Genomic DNA, 8,312 nt, shown 5'->3' with positions numbered 1-8,312 from the left:
GGGCGTTGCTCCTGGTGGAGACAAGGCACCTTTAAGTCCCCTCCTGCTCCACAGCCAATCTGTCAGCAGGTCTTATTGGCCCTACTTTTAGAATATATACTAAATGCAGCCACTTCTCATCTCTGCCACTGCCATCACCCCAGTCCAATGCACCATCGTCTCTTGTCTGGACTCTTGCAGTGGCCTCCCGTGTCCTTCCTTTCACCTTGCGCCCATATAGCCCATGTACAACCTAATCGCCAGAATGATCATTTGAAACAATCCAGATCTTGTCTGCCTTGATGGTCTTCCCTGACCACCCAATCATACAATAGTACATTTCACTCCCTCCCCACTCTTTTTATTCTCCTTATATTGTTTTATTTTTCTCCATAGTCCTTATCACCACTAACATTCTTATTTGTTTATTGTCTTTCTCTTCCTACTAGGATGCTAGCTCCATGAGGGTAGGTGTACATTGCTCCAATCCCAGATTCTAAAACAATGCAATTGAGTTGTAGGCATTCCATATTTGTTACACGGATGAATGAATATAAGAAAGGACTAAAATCCAGTCCAAGGCTAGCAAGTGAACAGGTATGTGATCCAGTGCCACCCTGGGTGTGTGGTTGGGTTTATGAAGGGCCTTTGTGGGGGAGGATGGATGGGGATGACAAGATGAAAATGGAATTTGGGGCAGGTCATGTGGCCATTATGTCCTGGGATTAGAGGCAGAGAGACCATTGGACAAGTGCCCCTGGGCTGCCCTCTCCTCAGCCTCTTCTGTTAGAGAGCTTTGACACTCTGAAGTTTCTCTAGGAAGCCCACATAGAGATGTTATATGTATTTCAAATATTCTTTTAAAACTTTGGGCAGTAGTAACTACCAAAGCTGAACATAGGCACATACTATAATCCAGCACTTCTACTCCTAGGATATACACAAAAGAAATGAGTACATATGTTCACCAAAAGATATGTACAAGAGTCATCTTAGCATTATTTACAATAACTAGAAACTGGGAACTACCCAAATACTCATCAGTATTCGATGATGAAATGAATAAATTGTGATATATCTATTTAATGAAATATGAAAAAGCAGTATGGATCAATCTCACAACAGAATGCTGAAAGAAGCCAGACACAAATGGGTACTTTCTATGTCATTCCATTTATTTAAAATTTAAAAACAGGCAAAACTAATCTAAGGGAAAAGAAACCAGGAAAAGGATTCCTATTGGGATTGGTAATGACCAGCGGGGGCAGATAGGGGGACTTCTGGTGTCCTGATAACATGTTCCACCGTCTGGGTGCTGGCTACCCAAATATATTCACTTTGAGAAACTTTATTGAGTATGACTTTATAGAGTGCATTTTTCTGTCTGTTTTAAACTTCAATAAAGATTTTTTAAAAACTTGGATAGGGAACTCTTGCTATTTGCACTATATGAAGCACTGTAAAGTACAAATGTATTACTTTGGTAATCAGGGAGAATTAGTACAGATGTCAGAAATAACTGTGGAGCAGTGAGTTACTTTGAACTCTTCATGGGGTTTCCTGCTTCCAAGCTTCAAGCTTCAAGCCCTCACCGAGACTGGGCTTTTCCGAGCACACTTTGTTTCTCCAGTTAATGTTTCCTGTGGGCTCTGGGCTTCCTGCCTTTCAGCTACTCTCTCCTCCTACCTCTGCTGCTGATGGGAGTTCTCGGTGTTGTCAAAGCTTCCCTGGAGGTCGACTTGGCTGACACAGTGGCCCTGAACCTGCAGCCACTTCTCAAGATTGGCCAGCTCACTACGCATGGCCCACTGGCCCACACACTTCACAGGCATCATCTCAGCTTCGTCTCACCACAACCGAGGAGGTAAGTGCTCTGATTCTACCCATGTTGTAGATGCTAAAGGTGAGTGGTAAAGGCAGGATGGAACTTGGGAAACCCATGTTCCAAGCCTTCACTCTAACCACTAAGCTACATTCCCAAATGCGTTCTCAGGGCCAGACTTGTTTTCTCTGCTTCCCGTTTCCAGAAATGATGTAGTGAAGAAATCCTATGAAAGGGATCTTGGGAGCAACTCCTTAGAGCCCAAGAGTTTCTTTTCCTGCCCCCTAGTTTACAGATTCACAGAAGAAGGCCCAAGGTGCCTTATCAGGGTGCAGGGGAAGGAACAGCAGTACAGGCTGATACAAACGTGAGTCTGAGTCCAGGCTTCACTGTTTATTAGAGAGTGTCCTCATGCATGATACCTGACCTCTCTGAACCTGTCTCCCTATCTATAAAATACAGATACTAAAAATATCCACCTGGAAGAGTTGCAGAAGTGATATATGTTGAGTGAAGTAACTAGCTCAGGGCCAGGCACATGCTAGCTGCTCAGTAAATATTGGTTATCTTCAGGAACTTGTCCAAGGAGCTAACTAGGATTACAACCCAGCCTTCTGATTCTCCATCCCTGTCCACAATTCTTTCCTTAGAAACAAACAATGCTTTTCAATCACTGTTTTACATTTTAATCTCAACTTCGGTTTCAAAGGAACCCTACAGGGTCTTAATATCTGTGGATTTAAGAAGCCATGAAACGGCAACTCTTCCAAATATATCACTTCAGTTTGGCTGGCCTGAAATTCTTCTCTTTGTCAACAATGCCTGAAATTCAAGCTTCCTGTTTGAGAATGCTAATACTCCTGGGAATAGCTAAGCATTAAGAGGCTGGCATTCTTTGTTGGTGTAATTCATTTTCTCTTCATTCATTCAGCAAATATTTGTGGAGGCCTCCCTATCACCTTCCATATAAGATCCATGCTCTCTGAACGAGAGGGCGTTTAAATGGAGTGAGGGTGGGGAAAGAAAAGGAGAAAAGTAATTTTGGACCAAGGGCATTCATTTATTCATTCAAAAAAAATTGGTGCTTATAATGTGCCATGTACTATTCTTGTTGCTGGAGAATAATGGATAAGACTGACACATGGACAACAACGCATATATAAATAAAGAAAGAGGATGATTTCAGAAATAAGTAACACACACAAAAGAGTGATGTACTAAAGAGTCAGTGGGGACAGGATTTATATAGGCAGCTCAAGGAAGGTCACTCTGAGGAGGTAAGGTCTGAACTGGAACAAGATGGGATCAGGCATGTGAAGGCCCTGAGACAAAAATAAGCCTAGTATGCATGAGGGCCAAAAAGGGACCCCTGAGCTGAAGCATGGTCATTGGATGTTGAAGAGGGAGATGGACCGGATCAGGTGAGGCCTCGTAAGCCACGGTGAACAATTTGGAAGCCAGTTGAGTGTTTTGCACAGGGGAGTGATATGACTTGTTTTATCTCTTAAAAATATGACTCTGCTATGCAGAGAAGGAATTCTAGGGAGTAAAAGTGGAAGAAGTAAGTCCAGTTAGGAGACCTTTGCAGTCATCCAGGCAAGACATGAGGGTGGCTGGGAATAGGGTGGTAGTAGAGGAGATGGTTGGAAATGGTTGGATTCAGGATATGTTTTAGAGGAATCTCCTCTGAGATACGCTAATGGATTGAATGTAGGCAAGGAATCAAGAATGATTTCTTGGATTTTAGCCTGAGAAACTGGGTAAATGATTGTTCTGCTCCTCAAGATGGGGGGAGGAGTTCATAAGGGCCATGGAAATCCAGAATTCTTCTGTGGGCATATTAAGTCCATATGGGATGAAGGAGGGCACTATAGAGAGGGTGATGGGAAGAAGGGGAATGCAAGAAGAAGAAGAGGCAAAAGGGATAAATAAGGAGGATCTGAAGACAGAAAAAACTAAGAACAACGGACATTTATGTGGTGTTTCACAGCTGTAAATTGTGCTTCTCTTACAGGGTCTTATTTAATCCTCACAGTGCCCCAGGGAGGTGGGTAGTATTACTATTCCCAGTTTAATGGCTGAGGGCCCTGAAACTCAAATGAGTGAAGTAGGTTGCACAGGGCTATTACTAACTAATGCAATTTGGCTTGATGCTGACATTTTGAAGAGAAAGGAGAGGAGAAGGCTCTGTGTTTTCCTCCTTGCTGTGGTGAGGTGCCCAAGCCAGGCCAGGCCTCCAGGGAACATGGCACCAGGCAGCGTCATTCCATGGAGACCAACCCTAGGAAAAAAAAAAAAAAGGCTAACCTGGTCCAAGAGCAGGAGGAGGAAGTTAGAATTGCCCCTTTCCATGATTGATTTCCGGAGTGTCCAAATTAATATAATTTGGAGGTTGTTGTGGTTTGGATTTTTTTTTTTTTTGAACTTTTAAAATTGCACATTTTTTCTTGATTGCCCCCTTGATTGATGGAGAAGAGAACAGGGACCTCTTAGCTCATTGCCACCCACACAGCTGTGAAGGAAGCCAGCTGCCCTCTTGCTCTTCAGAGAACATCCCTCCCTCCCTCCCTCGTTCGCTGCCTCCCTCCCTTTTTCCCTCCCAGCATCTTGGCCATTACTAACCAATAGGGCATCTAAGGAAAAGGGCTCCTTTCAGGGCTGGAGTACTGTAGTTAGTGGATCATAGCCTGTGTGGGAGGCTTCTCCAAAGACATATGATGTGGGTGTAGGAACCAGACAGGCGGGAGGAATTAAGTCACCCTTTTCCCCAACCCTTATTTCCTTGCCTAACCTAGAAGTCACTGGGTTGGTTTTCCTATGATGAAGGACTACTTTTATTTCTGCTGTCCTCCAGCTCTTGACAGCAGACAGCCTTGCAATGTGAGTGTGAAAGAAGGAAGAAGCTACCAGCTCGTTCTTCCTTCATGCCACTAGTGTCTGTGTTAAGGCTGGCTGTGTAACCTCACCGCATCCAAGCTCTCTAGGAAGGCCTGACTTCTGTCTCTTTGGTGGTATTGAGTGAGCTGGGTGACTCTGTGCTTGGCAAGGAGGGCCTGATCAGGTCCATTTGGGAGTAAATGTTCTCTCTTGCCCAGTGGGTGCAACTCCAGGCCCTGAAACGCCAGGCCTGAGAAGTCTGACCCAAGTTTAACCCTACAAGTACAGATATCCTTTTTCAGGTGTGTGTTGGGACACCTTTGGAGAAAGTCTGTCATCCACCCCCAGTCCTGGTTGCGTTAGTCACTCTTCTTCTGTGACTAACGGCACTGGGCCTTGGACAATGCATGGAAAATTGGTCCTCTTCCCATAGCAGCTTTGGTGTTCCTCTCCTATGGCTTTCATCACACTGTGTATTGTCATTGTTTGCTCATCTGTTTCTCCTGCTGTGAAGTCTTGGAGGTCATGGAGCATGTCCTTCTGCAGCTCTGTATGCCTATGCCCGGACAATTCCTAGCACATCAAGGACTCTCACTCAGTTATTGAAGCATACATGAAAGAATGGACAATTGAATAAATGAATGCATGCATGAATAAATGAATGAGTAAAAATAGAGTGGAGGTTAAGCGTTCTGTCTCTGGATCAGACAACCTGGGTTCAAATGTTGACCATGCTGTTTTCTGGTTGTATAATAATCATGGATAAGTTATTTAACCTCTCAGAGCCTCAGTTTTCTTATTAGGATTTTTGTGAGGATAATAGTGCATGTAAAGCCTTTATAACGGTGTCTGGCATGGAGTAAGGACTCAATACATGATGGCTATTAACAAGCTCTGACATCTAGCCCTGTGCTAGAGTTTACCCTCAGGGGTCTTGTTGGCACTTCCTTTTCTAGATTCTTGGCACAGCCAGGATCTTGTCAGACTCAGAACTTGGCCTGCAGGACTGTCCCAGTGGGTACAAGTTGGGGCCGGGCTGTGTAAGTTAGTCCGGCACTGGGCTTTGCTGAGAAAGGGAAATTGTGACGGGTCTATAGCTGGGCAAACAGGTCAACTGCCACCCCCATTGTCTTAGGCCTTCTCTGTTGGCAAGTGTCCTCAGGAAAATAAGAACAGTGCTGCATTTAAGGTGTCCGGATGACAGCCACATCAAATATGTGACCTTTTCCTTGGAAGCCTGTTTCCATGGTGAGCCGGGGCCTCACGCTCTTTCTCAAGTCACGCTCTGTGGCTCACGGCCCTCCCTGGAATGTGAAGGCAGTGGCCCTAGCAGATGGGGAGGGGCCCAGGGTCTGCCCCTCCAATCTCTCTAGGGTGGGGGAGGGACTGAGATGCCCACACGAGCCCTCCAACCTGGAAAAATTTGCATTGAGGCCACGACACTGTATTGCTACCCCTATATACACACACTTAGTGGTTCATGGCCAACTGGCTGCCAGGCTGGGCAGAAAGAAGGGGACTCTTTCTATGATTCCCCCATATTAGGCAGAGGCCCTGACCTCCTACCTCATCTTGGCACCCTCGGCTGGGAGAGAGAGCCTCCCTCCCTGGTCTTGGCAGAGTGTGTGTTCAGGCCCTGCCTCTGCAGCTGCCAGAACAGGAGCTGAATGCCCAGTACGTCTGCCAAAGCTTGCTGACTTCTTTCTTTTTTCTCAGAGCTATGCAAACGGAGGCTGCTAAGGAATGCCACAGCTAACCTCCCCAACACCCGCCTCCCTCCTCCCGTGGCCTGTGTTCCCCCAAACCCCCAGGCTGCAGTCACATCAGAAAAATGCAGGGGAAGAAAGAAATCCCCTAGTGTGTCATGACATTACATTTCCGTCTGATGCTCAGAAACAAGAAAAATAGGAGGGGGAGGGGGAAGTAGTGTGATCATAGCTGGAGCTCTGACTACCTCACCTAGATGGCTCCCTGGGGCAGACACCTGCTTCCTTGGGGCTGTTTCTCATTAATAAGTGGGGCAAATCACCCTGACTCAGATTTCAGAGAAACTCTGAGCATTAACTGCTCGCTATCATAAAAAACAACTGATAAGAGGCTGCTGAGAGATGCCATATTGCAACTTTAAGTTGGCAACTATTGAACTAGTTCAGTGCTCACATGTATTCATTTAACAGACATACAGTGATTCCTACTTTGTTCCAGAAGCTAAGAACACGGGGGTGAACAGGACCCAGGCCCTACCCTCTAGGAACTTGTACTCTCACAAGAAAGGTAGACTATTAAACAAGTCACAACAATCAAGAGTCTAGAGAGTTCCGATGGACACCAGGAGGTGCCAGGAACTGAGCCTGCTGCAGGGGTCAGGGAGGCCACTTCCTGGAAGAAGTGAAATTCAAGCTCAGGCTGAAAGGATGAGCAGATGTGGTCTAAGGGAAGAGGGGTGTTAAGAGTATCTGGGCGGCAGGAATAGTTAGAGCAGAGAGGGAGGAGGATGAGAATGAAGAAGTGAAATGCGTTCGGTGTGACAGCAGTGGCGCCAGCAGGGTTGGGGTCCGCAGAAAAGATGAAGAGGCTGCAGAGGAAGGCCAGGCCACATCATGCAGGGCAGTTAAAACTGTGCCAGGGAGTTTGGACTGGCTCCTCAGGGCAATGGGGAGCCAGCTGAGGGTTTAAAAGTGAGTGTGGGTAGGGGCTAGCACGATGGGATGGATCTACTCTGGGGAGATGATCCAGGCAGTGATGTGGAGAACGGATTAGAGGAGTTGCTACAGCAGAGTAGGGAGACTGGTTAGTTGGCAGTTGTTCCAGTACCTAGGTAGTAGTGTCTGATGATAGTAGCAGTGCAGAAGAAGAGAAGTATATGAATTCAAGAGATATGTGGGAGGTGTGTGGAGGATGAGAGAAAGGGGAAGGAGTCAAGGATCATCTGAATTTTAGGCTTGTAGGCCTGGGTGGGAAGTGGTGCCATCCACTGAGAAGGGTCACAGTGGAAAAGGAAAAGCTGGTTGCAGGTGAAGACAGCCAGCCCAGTTTTTAGTCAAATTAAGTCTGAAGCAGTGACCACCATGTCTACAGGGATGCCCAGTGGACAGTTGTAGAGCTAAGTCTGAAGCCCAGGGGAGGGCTCTGGGCTGGAGAGGTATCACTGGCCTGGAGAGAGTAGACACTGTATAGTTACGATCATGCTAATTGCTTTAACAGGTAGACTTCCAGCCTCAGTGGCCCATCACATAGTTGATTTCTTGCTTAGTTTAAATCAAAATAGGTACTCTGAATAAATGGGAAGCTCTTCCCCAACTAGTAGTTCAGAGACCCAGGTCCTTCTATCTTGTGTCCCTGCCATCTTTTATACGTGGCTTCCAGGTCACAGGGATGGGGAAAGTGCATGAAGGATCATGCATGAGATATTCTATCACTGTCATCCACATGCCACTGATAAAAGCTCATCACATGGTCACCAAGTGCAAGAGAAGTGGGCAAATGTTGTGTAGGTGGGTGACCATGAGAAAGAGGAAATGAGTTTAGCAACCAGATAGCCAGCCTCTGGCACTGGCAGGAGTAGATCTATAGGAGTAGATAAGATCACTTGGCATGTCTGGGGCTCCCACTCATTCATGTGTGCCCATTTTTG

The sequence above is a fragment of the Rhinolophus sinicus genome, chromosome 5 (genome assembly GCF_057876585.1).
Source record: "Rhinolophus sinicus isolate RSI-liver-muscle chromosome 5, RSI-T2T, whole genome shotgun sequence".
Classification (NCBI taxonomy): Eukaryota; Metazoa; Chordata; class Mammalia; order Chiroptera; family Rhinolophidae; genus Rhinolophus; species Rhinolophus sinicus.
The sequence above is the reverse complement of the archived record's forward strand: the minus strand, read 5'-3'. Positions refer to the sequence as shown.